The 17741-nt window shown below is 39.1% G+C and overlaps 1 long non-coding RNA gene across 2 annotated transcripts; it reads left to right on the top strand.

The window, feature by feature from the left end:
• The first annotated feature begins 337 nt into the window (after positions 1-337).
• On the top strand, positions 338-15813 carry LOC142070309 (uncharacterized). Of its 2 annotated transcripts, none has more exons than XR_012666276.1 (4): positions 338-700; positions 8264-8339; positions 8924-8959; positions 15115-15813. It is a non-coding gene; the product is annotated as an uncharacterized LOC142070309 (long non-coding RNA). The 2 variants fall into 2 exon arrangements; XR_012666277.1 differs by lacking the exon at positions 15115-15813 and adding an exon at positions 10132-10696.
• The last annotated feature ends 1928 nt before the right edge of the window (positions 15814-17741 follow it).

Raw genomic sequence — 17741 nt, 5'->3', positions numbered from 1 at the left:
TCCTTTAGTCTGTGGCTCTGGCTTTGATAGCTTGATATTATTTCTGGATGTCTTTGCCTTTCCTCTGATGAAGAAAGTCTATGGCAAGATCTCACAGTCTCTTTGGAGAAATAGGCAAAAATGCCCATGGAAGGCTGTTCAGAGGGACAAAAGCCATTTCAGTGACATGCCAGTGATTTTGTTCAGAGGCTGGTTAATGCACATGTCCTCCAGCTGCGAATCAGAAACAAAAGGGAAGATTTTGTGGAGGTATAGGTTTTTTATTGAATGATTTTTCGCTCAGTTGATTTGTAGAACCCTGATTACACATCTCTATTTTTTCAGAATCCAGGTCTTAGCAACAGCTCATCGTGGCACCATGCTATGTCAGAGCTGCTGCTGACTTGAAAGGCTTTTCAATGCATTTTATTATGTGCTTAACATGAACAGACACGTTTCCTCTCCCATCTGCAAGAAAGAGGCCGCTACTTCAAAACCTTTCTTGGCTAATACACCGGAGCAGCCCGGTGGACTAGATGTTCTGAACTAGTGTAACTCACCGAGGAGCAAGAATCATCACCACAGGGGTATAACAGTCTCACCAGGCTGCAGTATCTCCATTTATTTTTAGACTTCTGCACCACAGCTGGAGATGACTACTCCAGGAACAGTAGTTCTGCCTGTGGAAAGAGAGCTGTGTTCGCAACTTATCCTCAGAAAGGTATTAATAATGAAAAATAGAGCAATGTATAAAATAGATTATTTAAGAATAGTTTTAAAGATGGCCTGTGTAGCAATAGTTAACATGCAGTGGAGTAAAAACTATGACAAATTCCACTAATCAGATGTTAGGTATTCAGGTTGTCACACAAGCCATCTCTAAGTTACTACTTGTAAAGGTGACCTAAACAAAAGGAAAACAAAGTGTAGACACACCCTTTTTATTTCTTTCTACTGCATTGAGTAGCTCGATATACTTTATATTTATTTATTTATTTACAGGTTTTATTCTACAGACTTTTTACATTTTAAATATTAGGTTGTCACTTGCATGTGCTGGAAGACAGGCAAACTAGTGGGACATACTGAAGGACTAAAACTTGAGCAAGTATGATTGCTTTTGTAACTAAATATTTAACTCTAACATCTGAAAAACATTTGGGAGAAAAGCTTTCTCTGTGTAATAAAGAGCTGAGTAACCTATCACTTATCTAGTTCTCCAAAGAATTCTTAAATAAAAACAGGAAAGACATAACTGAGATTGGTGGGGGGGGGGGGGGAGCCACAAACAGAATTGTATTTTATGTGGGAAAGAAATTCAGGGTTTTTTTATATATCACAAAGAAGAAAAATAGGGTGCAAACATTATCGTTTTTTCCTTTGTGGTTCTCATTTAAAATTTACCTTGGTTTGAAAGGGAGTAGCCAGATTTGTATTCATACAATTTTAAAGCATGTTTCTAGGATATTATGAGACCAAATTTGAATTCTACCACAATAAGTACTCTGAAACTCAGCTTTGACTAACACAGTACCCAAATGGGGTAGTTTCAGTGTGCTAATCTGGATTAAAGTATTTCCTTTTAAATTGCAGTAAAACAATACTGAAAAACATACTTTAGCATTATTGTGATGTGAAAAAACATATACTCCCAAGTCTGCAGTCTATACATACTAGGACAGATTCTCCCCTATATTTTACCAGTTTTTTGATGGTGTAAGGCCATTGATTTCAGTAGAATTATACTAGCACAAAAGTGGTGTAACAGATTGGAAAATTAGAGCTACTGACTTCAACATTTCTGGATGGTGAGAAATGAAGATTTAGTATCCTGGAGCTGCCAAAACTCACTTGGGTATAGTGGTCAAAGAGTAAAACAACAAACATAGCAGAGAAGAGACTTTAAAATTTTGTTTCTTCCTCTGATAACATATGTGCACTGTTACTAAAATAATCTTAAATGCCATTAGAAAATTAGGCTTTCATTCACCGATGAATGTATCTGTGAACACATACTGCAAGGAACAATCTTCCAGGATTTGTAATGCAATATTAAAGAAAATGTAAAACACTTAATATATTCCCAAATGCACATGAATCTAGTTAAAGGTGGGTAATTTATTTGTTTGCTTTAAAAAAAAAAACAACCCAAACCTTCAGCCACTGATAATTTGAAAAGGAAGTTTGCCTGGGGGTTGGGGGGAAGGTGGGGCGGGATATTGTCAGAAAAGAGAGAGTCTGTTAAAGCAAATGCATATGTTTATCTCAAGAGAAATATACATATAATTACGGCTAAAGGTGGAAAATATTTTTTGTTTTCATGCATTTGGAATAACTTAAAAGAGTCCACAGCTGACTCTGACTTGTACTCTGTACTGAACCAAAATCATGATAAAAGATATTTCCCTTTTCAGTATGGCGTATTCTCTCTCTGATCAAAAATGTTTCCAGCTCTTTTTTATTTAGGTTCTTATACCATGCCCATCACCATGTTTGAGTATTTTTCAGATTTAAAAATCATACAACTTACCATCAGTAAAGTTTCCTCTTCAAACTCCCCCCTCCCCACCCCCAGGGTGAATAAGTTGTGTTAGATTTTTGTGAGTGTCCCAGAAATGCTAATAGATTTGGAGTTTCTGTGTGGGGAGGCAAGGTCAAAGACAGTGGGATTTGCATTTGGACCTGAGGGTGGTGAGGTTGGTGATTATTTTTAGTTGCTACAGGAGTGAATTCCAAAACCTCCGTCAGCTATACACAGGAGCTTCACCCTTGAAGGTAGATAGAATTTGTATGTGCACAAAAGGCAAATGAGAAAAATAATTATTCACAATACAGAGATATCTAGAAAATAAATCATGTCAAAAGAGCAAGCTACTGAGATGCTCAAGTGAAACAAGACACAATGGATCAAATGTCAGCCCTAGTGAGGAGAATTTGGCCCTCTTCTAGTGTTCACTAGCTTATGTGTATTTGGGATATGGTATAAAATAGGGTTATTCTGCATTCCTCCTAACACAGAATGAATGAGGAATAGTGTGGAGAACCTATTGAGAAAAGCCTTTAGTATAGATGACTTGAGTTTTGAAATGTGTTCATTTCTTAGAATCTAGGAAAGTTTTGAATACTGTGTGTGTGAGGCACCTCTGCCAGTTACACAACTATGGATCAAAGACTCGCTGTGCAAAGCAGGGAAATGTTTCTGTCTACTCTTTATAGTGTATCCTGTCTGTAACCCTGTGCTCTGGGCAGGGGGTTGGACTAGATGACCTCCAGAGGTCCCTTCCAACTCTGATATTCTGTGATTCTATGATAATTCCTCATCCCTTCCCCTAGAGATCTTGCTGTCTTTTCCTTTTTCATTATCCATGGGTCTTGGGTTGACAAAGCGTATATTTCACTCAAGTATGCGTGCAACTATACTGTTGACATAACATTATATAATTACTGTAGAGTTGGTGGTTGACTATATTGTTGAAGTGGAAGGTGGAAAGAGGGAGTTCGGAATTTTAATAGAAGAAGCAAGACTCTACCGAGCATATAATTTCCTTTCCTTTCCTAACCAAGTTATGATCTGGATTCTCTCTTGCTTAGCTATGGCAGTTTATTTTTATTTTCATGGCCTACTGATTTACCTCGATAGGTAGAGTTTGAATCGTTATAAGAAAGGATAGGCACATATGCTCTGGGATTTTCGAACAAAGAAACAAAGGAACATTACAGTTTTTTAAAATCTGTCTTAGAACATCTCTTCTCTTCCTTTCTCACTTATCATTCCAGATGTTTGCTAACAAAGGATTACTCTGAGTTCAATTATTTGCAAGATACAAACATAAGTGTTAACATTCTGTAATGGATGATTCATGTAAAATTATCTCACTAGACATTAGACTATGACCATCCCTGTAAAATGAGAGTTCTTATCTAAAAAGAAACTAAAGGATGATTTTCCCCTCTTTCAAGAATCTCCTTTCATCAAACACTGAGCATGAAAATTTGAAGTGTGGAGGGGTATTTCTACTCTTCATAGTATGTTAAGAGCCAGGGTGGTGAGAAGTTTTTGTGTGTGCATAAATATGTTCCATTCATCTGACTGCAACAATACTATGAGAGGAGGGTAGGATTGCACTGGTTGTTGGAGAAACTGGGAATAAAATTTATACGCTATCTCTAGTCTGATTATTTTTAATTACATATTCAAGATTTGCATACACGTGGAACATTGGGAATAGGGAGTGGTAGGACTCATTGTCACTACTAGAGTTATAGAGTTTAAGGTCAAAAGGGACCACCAGATCATCTAGTCTGACCTCCTGTATATCACAGACCACTAAACACCCCCCAGCCACCACCACACCAAACCCAACAACCAGAATTAGACCAAAGTATTACAGCCCCCAGGATACTAATCTCTTATGTGCCACAGGCAGAGAACAGGAGGGACTGCGATGACCAATGCCTGAGGACCTGCAATAGCATGGAATTGATTATATGATCTATACCCAGATGAACCTAGCTAGTGGCCCACACCCCATGTCATAAAGGATTATGAAAACCCTAGGGTCCCTGCCAATCTGCCTTGGGGGAAAAAATTCCTTCCTCATCCTGAATATAATGATCAGTGACTGGCTGAGGCTGTGAACAAGATAGCATGGTCTACTGCAAGACACACTGCTCTGTAACTCAGCAGATGGGGGTTTTCTTTCCAGCTTTGCCACTGTGCTGCTAAGTGGGCTTCAAGAAAGTCAGTTTTCCTTTTGTTTCCCTTCCCTCCAATGGGTGGTTTTATCCAATTAGATGGTTAGCTCTTCAAAGTAGGAACTGCCTCTTACTCAAGGGCAGACAAGATTTCCCACAATACATCACCAATAAATTCCTAGACTGGCTCAAGGTAGTCAGGTGCTAAGAACCTGGGGATATACCCCCATAAATCCTAGCGCTAAACTTGGGTAACTGCAGCGTGGACATTGGTATGAGTTGTATGTGACTCTGCAGTGTGGACATTTACAGGTGGGCTTGGCAAGCCAGAGTACCTGTATCCTGGTACCCTCTGCTGTGAAGCCATACCATATCTGTTTGTAGAATACCTGGCACAATGGGGCCCTGCTCTAGGTGTCACTGTTATATATATACTTTCTAAAATTGCTCAGGTCCCACTAACTCTCTCAACTTGAAAGTGAAAAAATTAGAAAAACTTTTAGGAGACAAAAACATGTAAGATGCCATCTGCAGCCTCTGAAAGGAGATTGCACTTTTTTCACTGAGACACCAATCATATTTGAGATTAGATTACTCTTTTCTTGATATTCATCTGGTTGCCAGAGAAATTGTTTGTCAGATTTGGCTCAATTAGCATTTCAGGACTATGCTCCGCTGGTACTAATGTTAATAGTAAAGGAACCTAAAGGGTGGATGGCACTGGTCAATAGATAAACTTGAAATGTAGTGTAATGATGCCCCAGATAACTATCTAGCTAACCGCTACACCCCTGAGATTTCCTGTCTCTGGCTGTGGTGGGGACCAGCAAGTGAGAAGGGGCAGGGCTATCTCAATATGTCAGGAAGGAAGCAGTGTCAGGAGTTGCACATCAAAAATTTCTTCCAGTATGAGAGATATTGCTGGTGATACTTGCACCCCGATAGAATCTTGCAAACTTGGAAAAACTTTTGAAGTGTGACTGCTTTGGTAAACCAACAACTTCTGGCTCTTCAGGATCAGTTAAACCCAATTGGAAAAATTACAGAATAGTGCTTTAGTAGCACTTTGAAATAAATGAGCAAGACTATTAGAGAAATAAATGTAATTGATATTATCTGAATGGTGTATGCAATTAGAGCGCCTAAAAGATTTTGTTCTGAGAAAGCCAACAAATCTGACAAACCTCTACCTTGGCTTTTTCAAGGAAATCACTTTAAATGTATTGGAATCTTGGAAACCTTACCTGGCTGTGAAATACATTTTTTAGCAATTTTTTTTTTCAATTCTAGCACTTTGCCTGTAACCCCATCAATGAGAGAGTGATCAACAGACTGCCAAATGAAATGGAAAACAGAGTCCTTGGTTCTGGCCACTGTCAGAGCCAGGATTCTGAACTAACTGGCTCACTGGTCTCACGCAGTATGGTGGCTCCTAATTCCCTGCATTCCCTGCTGTGTGTAAAGTGGTTATAGCTGGAACATATTCTACCCCCCAACACACTATTTTTAACATTAAGGCCTTGTCTACAGTGGTGGCGGCATGCAGCTACATGTTGCAGTGGAGTAGGGTGCATCCACACAGTGGTGTGTAGCTACACATGGCAATGAAAGGCTCTGGCACAGGGGAGGCAGGAGAAAAGGCTCTGGCAGTGGGGAGCTGTCAGAGATTTTTCCCACTGCTTCCCCCTGCCAGACCCTTTTCCTGTTGCTGGAGCCTTTCCCTTTGGTGGGGAAACACTCCTGCAATGGAGAGGCAGCAGGATGCTACACTGCTAAAAATAGCAGCATAGCCATGGAAGCCACTGCTTTTGTGCGTAGAGAGCCATGTAGGGTACATACCCTAAGATTCTGATGTGTCTACTCACCTAAGCAGTGCCTCACCTTCTACACTGCTAGTTATAGCTGTGTTCCGGGGGGCATGCCATGTATGTACTCTGCACACTGTCCTAAGTGTAGGCATAGCCTAAGTTAAACTATATTTAAATATGAGATGCAGACACGAGGAGGCAGTTTATCTAGACAGGCAAATAAATCATCTGAGCTGTTGGCTTAAGTGTGCCGTATCCCAGTCAAATAGAATGAGAATAGTAACTGTAATGTATTTAACCTCTTCCAGATTAAATGCAATAAATGACAGTTATTCTTCCGAGTGGCAGAAGAGCTGTGATTTACTGGTGGCTGTGCCCTCAAATAATTTCTCTTCGGGATGTGTGTGTGTGCGCGCGTGTGTGTGAAATTAACAGATACTTAAAATAAGAAAGGTTGACCTCCCTTTAGAACCTGCCAATTACTTACAGAGTTTATTGCCAAGCACACCAGAGGTAAGATTACATACGGGACTGCCTGGAAACGAGAATTCAATTTCACAAAAACATTTGATATGGGAGAGATCCCTGGGATAGCCAGATGGTTAGGGTACACTGCTGGGATGTGGGAGACCCAGGCTCAAGTCAGTAGTCTGAATCTAGCAGACTGAACACCGGGTCTCCTACATGAATCCCCCAACTGCTTGGCTATTCTGGGCTGGATCTCTCTCTCTGTGTTACAGGAAATTTCCTCCTGGACCTGAAAAACAATCTGGACAAAAGTTTTTTCATAACCAATATGTTTCCATCAAAAGTTCTGGTTTCTACAAATTGAAAATTTTTTAGCCGAAAAGTTCCTGACCAAATTACATAGAGAATTATACTTCCAACTTCAGACTAAGGCCCAAATGCCCTCATCCCTAAAGTTTCTGAATGGGTCTAATGATCAGAAGGTCTAGTGTGGTACTGTAAATACATCCATTATTCTGAAAATAACCTAATAATCAGAGAACGTGTGTAGCAACTCAATTCCCTTCTTCTTTGAGGAGCATCTCTGTTGGGTGCTCCACTTTAGGTGTCTGTACACCTTACACCTGAAACAGAGATTTGTGGTAGCAGTGCCTAGTTGGGTCACACATGCGCCATCACTGTCTTGCACCACTCCAGGTGGTTACATAGTGCTGCACAACCAACCGCCCCCCAGTTCCTTCTCTACCGCAGAGAATCTGTATGAAACTCTGAAGTAGAGGGGAGGTGGGAGAGTAGTGGAGCACCCACAGTGACAGCCAATTCAAAACACCTTAGTTACTGCACAAGGTGAGTAACCTCCTCCTCCTTCTTCTTCTTCTTCTTCTTGGAGTGTCCCTGTGCGTGCTCCACTTTAGGTCACTGTTGAGCAGTGCTCCTCAGTGGAAGGGAGGGGCTTCGGAGTTGTGTTGTAAATGTTGGATAACACCGTGAGTCTAAAACAAGCATCTGATGTTGATTGTTGTTCTATAGCATAGTGTTCTGTCAATGTGGGGGCTGATGCCCAGGTTGCTGCTCTGCAAATGTTGGTAATGGGGACATTGTTGAGAAAGGCCACCGAAGCTGCCTGTGCTCTGGTAAAGTGTGCGGACTCCCACTGGGGCTTGTAGGTTGCTCTTTTGGAAGCAAAGATGGATGGATCCTGATATCCATTTGGATAGTCTCTCTATTTTGAGATGGTTTGTCCTATTGAGTATTCTGTTATGGAGACCGAAAGTCTCTGTGATTTTCTTAATTTTTTTGATCTTTCAATGTAGAAAGCTAATGCTCTGTAAATATCTGTGTGGAGTGATGCCTCCCTTCCATCTGCATGTGGTTTTGGAAAAAACACAGGTAAGTAAATGGGTTGTTTCAAATGAAGTGTGTGGGCGGGGGGAGCGACTTTGGGTAGGAACTTGGGGTGTGGTCTTAAATTAACTTTATCTTTAAAGAACGTTGTGTAAGGAGGATGTACCATTAGGGCACCTTGCTCTCCCACTCGTCTGGAGGATGTGATGATGATGAGGAAGGCCACCTTCATAGATAAATGTAGTAATGAGCCAATTGCAAGGGGTTCAAACAGCTTTCCCATAAGACTGCATAAGATGAAGTTGGGTGGCAGTTTCCTTATTGTGGGAGTAGGTGTTCTCAATGCTTTAAGAAAGCGGTTAGTCATTGGGTGGGCAAATATAGTGATTCCATCCACCTTCTCTTGGAAAGCTGTGATAGCCACCAAGTGTACCTTGATGGAGCTTGTGAAGAGTCCCGGTTTTTAAAGTTCTAATATGTAGTCCAGGACCCTTGTTAGAAGGGAAGATGTTGGTAAGATCTGTTTATCTTGGCACCAAGCGCTGAATTGTTTCCACTTATGGATATATGTCTTTCTTGTATTCATTCTATGACTGTTCAGTAATCTGTCTTTTATTTCCTCCGAACAGGCTGTCTCGGCAACCATCTCGAAGAACCTGCACAATGTAAGTAACCTTCTCTTCCTCAGTCAAGTTGGGCTAAACAATCCCCTATATCAAAACCTAAATTCTATTAACATTTTGATTACATTTGAGACATTAATAACTCAAAGCAGGTTATTAGCTATCAGGATTTTGAATTGTGGGCATGGGCCAATTTATTATTATCTTTGTGAGATTTTCAAAGGCCCAAATGGCAGTTAGGAACCCAACTTCCACTAAAAGACAATAGAATTAGATGCTTCAACTGCCCTTTGTGTCTTTGAAAATCTCCCCCTAAATTTGTATATATGGTCACAGTAGTCCCTTCTGGGCTTATAATTTATGAATCTGAAACCTTCCCACCATGGAGTTAAACTCATTTTAGGCTCATAGATTGGTTATGCTGAGATCCACTTCATTTACTTACTGATGGGATTTATTTTCCTTGTTTCATGCTGAAAGAAAAGTTAAAACATGCTGTGCTAGTTCATGGGTTTGACTAGTTTGGTTTTTTGGTGTTTGTATTTTGGATATATTAGGTATGACAACTCACATCGTCTGAGAGGTCAAATTATTGTGATATTATTTTAAAAGCAAAGACAACATCTTTGCTTTTAAAGGACTTTGAAGAGAAAGCTCTGTCAGACTTTTCCCTGTAGAGTGTCACATCCATGTGGAACACAGTGAGAGGTCATTATAGATCTGTATGCAATCTGTATATCCCAGAAGGGTTGCAGAATGATCTTTTTCCTACGCTGTTCAAACTCCTCATGAAATAACAAGCAGAGACAAAAGTGCATAGTGCTTCCAGAGTACTGCAAATGACTCCAAAATCTCTTTCTTGAAGGGTAACCGTTAATTTAGACCCCATTCTTTTGTATGTATAGTTGGGATTATGTTTGCATTACTTTACACTTAACATTGAATTTCATCTATCATTTTGTTGCCAAGTCACCCAGTTTTGTGAGGTCCCTTTGTAACTCTTTGCAGTCAGCTTTGGACTTAACTATCATGAGTAATTTTGTATCATCTGTAAATTTGCCACCTCACTATTTTACCCCTTTTCCCAGATCATTGATGAGTATGTTGAACAGCGCTGGTCCCAGTACAGACCTCTGGGGAACACCACTATTTAACTCCCTCTATTCTGAAAACTGACAATTTATTCCTACCCTTTGTTTCTTATCTTTTAACAGGAGTGCTGGCAATGCTTTCAGGATCATCTAAGGATCCTTAATTTAATTTAATGACAAGCCTTTTGTTATCTTAATCACCCTGCCTCTGTTTATAAACAAACTCCCTGCCCCAAGGGCAGAAGCTGTTAGCAGTACAGAATTTGGTGATTTTGCAACAGAAAAGAAGCTTCAAAAACAGGCTCCAATGAGAAACTGCTAAGCTTGAATTAATATGCAAACTAGATACCATTAACTTGGGTTTGAATAGAGACTGGGAGTGGCTGGGTCATTACACATATTTAATCTATTTCCCCATGTTAAGTATCCTCACACCTTCTTGTCAACTGTCTAAATGGGCCATCTTGATTATCACTACAAAAGTTCTTTTCTCCTGCTGAAAATGGCTCATCTTAATTAATTAGCCACTTACAGTGGTATGGCTACTTCCACCTTTTCACATTCTCTGTATGTATATATCTATCTTCTTACCATATGTTCCATTCTATGCATCCGATGAAGTGGGCTGTAGCCCACAAAACTTATGCTCAAATAAATTTTCAAAAAGAAAAGGAGGACTTGTGGCACCTTAGAGACTAACAAATTTATTTGAGCATGAGCTTTCGTGAGCTACAGCTCACTTCATCGAATGCTCACGAAAGCTCATGCTCAAATAAATTTGTTAGTCTCTAAGGTGCCACAAGTCCTCCTTTTCTTTTTGTAAACTTATCATATTCCACACTCAAGCTCTGTGTGGGCCTAGGGCAGGCCCAGTGATCAGACCTCAGTTACAAAACTTGAGGGGGAGAGTGACAGGAACCACTATAGCTCATGTGTGCTGAGCACCCCCTATTTTTTTTTCTGTGGGTGCTTGAGCCCTGGAGCACCCACAGAGTCAGTGCCTATTGTGCATACGTGACCTATTTATTCCAAGTGGGTTTTGATTGTAAACTCCTTAGGGCAGAGACTGTCTTTTTGTTACCTGTTTGTACAATGCCTAGCACAACGGGGCCCTGGCCTATGACTGGGGTCTCCAAACACTTCTGCAGTACAAGTGATCAATAATAAGACAACCAGAACCTAGCATGCTGTGGTGTCTCTATTAAAGCTCAGTTCTCTTCATGAGTTAAATATTCTGGCCAGACTGAATATTTAGAAGTTGTTTGAAATATTTCCAGCCCAGACCTTTCAGGAAGGAAGGAATTCTTTACAGTGAGGAATAAGAGTCAACTCTGGAGGGTGGTACATGATAGCCCAGGAAAGCTCTGGTACCTTCTCCTAAAAGAAGAGAGAGAAAAAGAAGGATCAGGGATACAAAATATCATACCGCTGTCTCTCTTATGGAAAGTTGCTGTAGCATTTAGAATGAATGGTGACCTCTCTATAAAAAGTTGAATCCTACCTATACAGATCAATAGAAGGGATACAATTATCCAATTACAATCTACTAGACAGTACAAAATTCCATAGGAAGGCTATAATCTTCTATTAAATTATGGTTTTAGAATCTTTTCTATTGTTTCATCCCTGTTGAAATCCATAGGGCTATTCCATTAGATTCCTACAACTTTCCAAAAAAGGAAGGGGGGAAAATCCTGATTATTCATGCAAATTGTAACCTGGAATGCTAAATGAAAAGTTTCTAGAAAATAAATAACTAGAGTGAAAGATGACTTTTGGTTTTACATGAATGCATGTATAGTCAGACCAGATCTTTAAATTTGTTTGGAAAAACTGGATATTGGCAGAATCTCAGAGAAATCAAGAAATAGAACCACAATGACTTTGTTGTGATGGACCAAATGGGGAAAGACTGTGGCAACATAAGGAGAAACTGATGGAAGTGAGGGACTAATCTCTCTGTTCACTCTGTATAGAGATTTTATAACAGTTGACTTTGCATTTCTGGCTGAAGGCATTTGTACATGTGATAGACTGACTGTACTATTGAAATCAACTGTGTTGCTTTATGATATAAAACAAAAAAGACTGGAGTGTTCTCATTGTTTTATATTAATGGAAAGTTAAGTTTCAGGTCTGTTCTAGAAGAAAGTAGACGAAGCAGAATTAATTAGGAGAATATAGTAAGATAAAATGAGCATGCTCAGAGCCAGTTAAATACCATTTAAAAGCATGTAGTTGCTATGTCAGAGTCAGAGAAGGTGGTTAGGTAAGCCCAGGCACTGTTGCAAGTAGGTTGATCAAACACATTCCTATATACAGAGAAAAAAAATCCATCTAGAACCAAAACTGAGCGCAGCTAGGTTCTCTACTTTCATATCCTGCCTCAAGACCTGCCTTTGCCACAATCCTGCTAAGCTAACTAAAGAGGGCTAGGCTGAGAGACAGACAGGATACTAAATAACTTAAAATATTTACTTATTATAAAGTGCACTCCACAACTGAATGCAGTAGGTCTTTGTCTGGGCAGCAAGAAGAAAGGAATTGTGGACCCCATAAGGGTTCCTGCTTCCTTGAGTTATGAGGGAAAGGCAAAAGAGGTGAGCAGAGTAATAGGGACCCAGAAGTCCAGCTCAGGTGTGGGCACTGACCTGTCAGGCATGCAGTCAGGGCAGGATATTTATACCCTCCAGATGTAATCCTCTTTGATCATGTGGGTAAAGGAAATGGCAAAACTTCCGCTAACTTCCATGGGGCCATGTCTTAAGTTATATTTGTGCAGCATTTAACACAACATCCCAGCTGAGGCCTTTGAGTGCTTCTGCAATATGGCCTCATCCAACTGCCAAGGAAGTCATTAGAAGTCATTCCATTGACTTTAATGGGAGCTGGATCAGGGCCTATACATATTTAATAAGAAGAAAATAACTTTCTTATTAAATAACCAGGGCCTAACCTTGTGATAATTAAAAAAAAAACACATTTTCTGGGGTTTATTAAAACTCTTGCATCCTAAGGGATGTGCAATAAACACAATTAGTTTGATTTTTTTGAAAATAAACTGAACCAAGTATTATAGTGAACAATTTGTATTGGCTTGGGATTGCCTGGATCACACAGATGTTTTCTACTTTTGTGATTTTTAGGGTTGTTGTGGAAACTGTGGGGTTGTGGGTTTTTTTTTTTTTTTTTTTAAATCTAGGCATGATTTAAAGAGGCATGTCTTTTTGACAGTATAAAAACTAATCAGTCACAGCTTGAATTATTTATAAAAGCTTCTTAATCAGAGGTACAGTGAAGAGTGATTGTCCATGAAATTATTGTCTTTCTGAACTGGACAAGTTTTGTACACTGACAGTTCATGGTAAAAGAAAATTACATTAGTATGTCACAATTAATTTGTCTGCAGTGTAACAGGAACTTCAGAATGGTCATCAGTGGTACAAAGTGACATCTGTTAAAATCTGCGCTAGCATGCTTCAAGAGTGTTCTAGCCTTAAGGCTAAGATTTGTCATCATTTCTCATGGAATTAATGATTCCCAGTTACTAAAAACTGGTATGATACTAATGTAAATTCCGATACTCTGGAAGGAAAGGTCGCACCAATCCTGTTTGCTGCGTTCTGAAAGCAAAATCACACAAGTGGCAGACAAGAGTTGCCAGCTATCAGTAAATTACTTTTAAAAATGTGTATACTATAGACTAATAAAAATAGCATACTAATCTGGAAATTATTTTTGGCATAATATTCTGTATTTTCAGCAGAGAATAGAAAAAGAGTAACAGCAGAAATAATCTGCCAACTTCCTTCTCAGAGAAGCCGACTCATTGTGGAAAATGTTTCAGGAAAATAACTAAAGAAATGGTGGATGAATTTTGTAAATATTGATCCAGATTGCATTACCATGAATAGAAGTTGGGCAGAAGAAAAAATTCTGAGAAATATTTTTTCCAAAGTACATCAGGATCTTATTATTAATCATGTTGGTTTATTATTTTTTAAATAAGTAAATGAAACTTTGACAGTATTATTAGTATTTTTCCCATCTGGGCTGTGAACAGAAATAGCAACTTGTTAAGCAACACTTTAGCCTTCTCCTATGGTCACTCTACTTCTTTCGTTTGTTTCAAACACATATTTAACTGTGAAATTAACTTTTTTCAAATTTTAAAGAAAGTTAGTACAGGCTTTAAAAATTATATTAAATATGCCCAGTATTTAGAGATGAAAAGTACCCGTTAGATACTTGAATTCATCCCTCTGCTTGGCAGAATACATTTCTTTATGTAGCAATCCCACAAGGAATGTTCATGTATTACATTGATACTACCCTGGGCACAAACACTAAGCGACCATTAGAAGTTATTCTGGAGACAGGAGGAGTCAATTATTGTAAGCAGTTGAGTCTCATCAGTCGCAGAAACAACATGCTAATATGGTATGTGCCCTCCAGATTCTCTTGACTACATCATGTCCTATCTGAAGAAACTCAATATCTGTCATAACTCAAAATCTTTTCAATCAATCCTCCCCAATTTGCTTGCCATTTATTCAGTCTGTCATCTCTTTCCCACTTCTTTCACTCTGCTGCACCATGGTATCAATTGTATCCTCATGTGCTTGAAACTGCCTTCATATTGGCTACTTGGGCCTCCAGGCAGAATGAAATGTTTCATAATTAATGTGGGATACTTCAGTCATCCAGCCAAAGCACAGTGTAAATATTAGCAGCATTTGTGATCTGGTGGGGATGCGACAGGGATCACAGAGTTGGGGGTTATTGAAGAAGGGAGTGGGATGGAAGGAAAGAAGTCAGAATGGAAAGAAAACTTTTACAATTTTTTTTGTATGATAGCTCTGAACAGCATTAGCAAGGACAGCAGTTGGTGAGTGTAAGTAACTCGTGAGTATGGGCTATAGGGACACTTCTCTATGTCAAAATCCACATATAAGAATTTGCTGCTCAGGATACTCCCAGTTCAATCTCCAATATGTCAACCAAGAGGACAGCTATCACGGTAGCACTTGAAAGTATATACATGCCTCACTTGTAAGAACCATATAATGTGGCTCTTCCTGTTTCCTATTTGGTTATTGCTTGAAGAGACCATGAAGTGGATTGGCAAACTACAGCTTATTTGAATGTTTAAGAACTTTGGGAATCAGGAGAACTGAGTTACAGTCCTGACTGCCAGTTTATCACTTTGAGCAAGTCTCTCTCAGGTCAGTGTCCTTTTCTGTTAAATGGAGCTAATGATGTTTTCCCACCTTTGTAAAGTGTTCATAGATCCTTGAGACAAGATTATTAATATTAATATTTATGCAATTTATTTTATCATTGTTAAAGCCTGACAAAATGTTAGGTTACACTTTCACACCAGTTGGCAATATTGTTCATTACTCTCTTTTCCCGAACACATGTTTTGCCTGTCATTGTCAGAAGCATCTCTGCTAGCGCAGTGGGCAGGTCACTCCCAATGCTGTTATACACTGTTTGTATAATCAGTGATATCCCTATGCAGTTAGAAACATGGTGCAGAGGCAGTTGCCATGTGCAGATGCTGTCATTTGTGTCAGGAACACAGAAGAAGCCATATCTGACTGCTTTAGTATGGGTTTATTGTAGTACTTTATCCAGACAGAGTTATGCATGCTATATAGGTTTCATACTTCCAGTATATTAGACAACTTGTTTGTCAACTGTAATAAGTTTCATGGTGATGGAGGAGTAACAAGACAAAGTGCCAAACTATATGAAAATCAAAGTGCCATACCTTTCAAAGGGGGCCTGTACACCATGACTGCTCAAGGTCCTTTCATTAACTTAATCCAGCTGCCCTTAATCTGTAGAATTTGAACGCCAGAGTCTCTATTCAGGGTGAATGAACATGTCTGGGCTTTATTTCCATTAACACATGGAACTTCTTTTAAATAACAATAAGGTTGTGACAGATGCTTCCACACTCCTTTTTTAAAAAGACAACTATCAAGGTATTTTTCATAATTCTTAAAGCAGTTTTTTTAATTTCTTCATTCCTTATAAAAGCCCGTTGGGTATTTGAAATTCTTTTTCTTTGGAAAAGAAAACTGCAGTGCAATAAAAGTGATTCTAACTCCTGCAAATGACTCGTGTATTTTTTAAAATATTTTAAATATAATCAAGAATAATTAACCACCAGACATGAAGATGCTGTCTGGACAATCTGATGACCTAGTTTTAGACACTGTTAATGCAACTCAGCATTTAAATACAAGTGGACAGCAGAAACTTTCTAAATTGTTGCAAGGTGAATTCTGTTATCTTTGTCAACTTGGAGTATTATATAATGTTTTAACAAGTCTGTGTATGTTGTGTTTGTTAGCATGCTGGGACCATGGCTGCTCAGATCTTCACATTGACAGCAGGACTCTACATTCCTAGGATCCTGTGATTTTGGATCTATCCCTGAATTAATTGTGAGATCAGAGTGGTTGTGGTCTGTGGTATTGCGACAACCATCTTGTCCTAGGCAAACATTTGGTACAATATTATTTTATATATGCCCTTTGGGATATAAAATAGTATTGTTTTCAAAATCATGCACAGTAAAAACCCTCCATTTACCCACCACCGTCAGTGTGGTCTAGTGGGATTCCTTGGTAGCTATGATGTCAGTATATGATAGGGGTCAGTGTATGATCATACAGTCCTAGGGATTGCGTGGACGTACAGAGTGTATCCAGGCTGTTAGTCTGGATTTCAAGGGACATGTGCTGAATACAAGCAAGGTAAGTTAAATAATTTATGTGCAGAGTGTTCACATTACCCTTGCTATTTGGGACATTCAGTATATAAAACCACATTTAGTTGTTTAAAAATAAAGTGCAGGTCACCTTTGTTTCACTTGTAAGAAATGAGCTGATTTTTCTCATTTTGACATGGTTAGTATCAAGAAACAAAGACAGATATCTATATGGGTTTACTCATAGCCCCTAGAACAGACAGAATAATAATAATATAACATATGTCATATAAAATGAATACGGGGCTTCTAATTGCAGCTCTATATCAAAAGGACAAAAAATCCGATGACTTGTTCTCCTTGGAATAATGTCTCTAAGTACTTCTTGTGCTCTCTACATCTGTTACATGACAGGTTGTTAATGATGTGTGTGTTCATTTGATGTAAAGCACCTCCTGTGTGTTGTACTTTTCAAATCTGCCTTCTGAAATCCCTACTGATGTGGTATATTTCTCCAGACTGGGTCCACTCAAGGTCCAAATACTGATTAGTTGCTGTATTTCTCTGAATCAGCTTTCTGCCATTGGAGACCTTTATCCATTTCTCCGGGAGTCATGTAAGAATTTTCTTTCTACTATTTGATCCCTTGTGTTATCTATGCCAGTGATGGTCAGACCTGATATAGGTTATTAAATGTTGCCAAATGCCACTTTTCTTAGTCAGGGATATCAGTCTACTAGAGTTGCCCTACCAAAATGGTCCTTACGCACGTGAAATATTTAAGTATACATTTGTATTTGTAGCTCAGCTCAATCTCTGTCCATTTTTATGGGAGCCTGATTCAACTGCAATGGGATGAATTTGCATCTTCTTTGAAAACTAATTGTATGTAAAATCCTAGTGTGCTATCTACACTTGTGCTTCAACTCTGTCATCCTTTACAATCTAGCTCCAGCCCTTTCTAATTCATTGAAATAGCACTCTCCAGAGCCATAGGTGATCTATTCTT

The sequence above is a fragment of the Caretta caretta genome, chromosome 28 (genome assembly GCF_965140235.1).
Source record: "Caretta caretta isolate rCarCar2 chromosome 28, rCarCar1.hap1, whole genome shotgun sequence".
NCBI classification, from domain to species: Eukaryota; Metazoa; Chordata; order Testudines; family Cheloniidae; genus Caretta; species Caretta caretta.
Note: the sequence above shows the minus strand (reverse complement) of the source record. Positions and strands in the feature narration are given on the sequence as shown.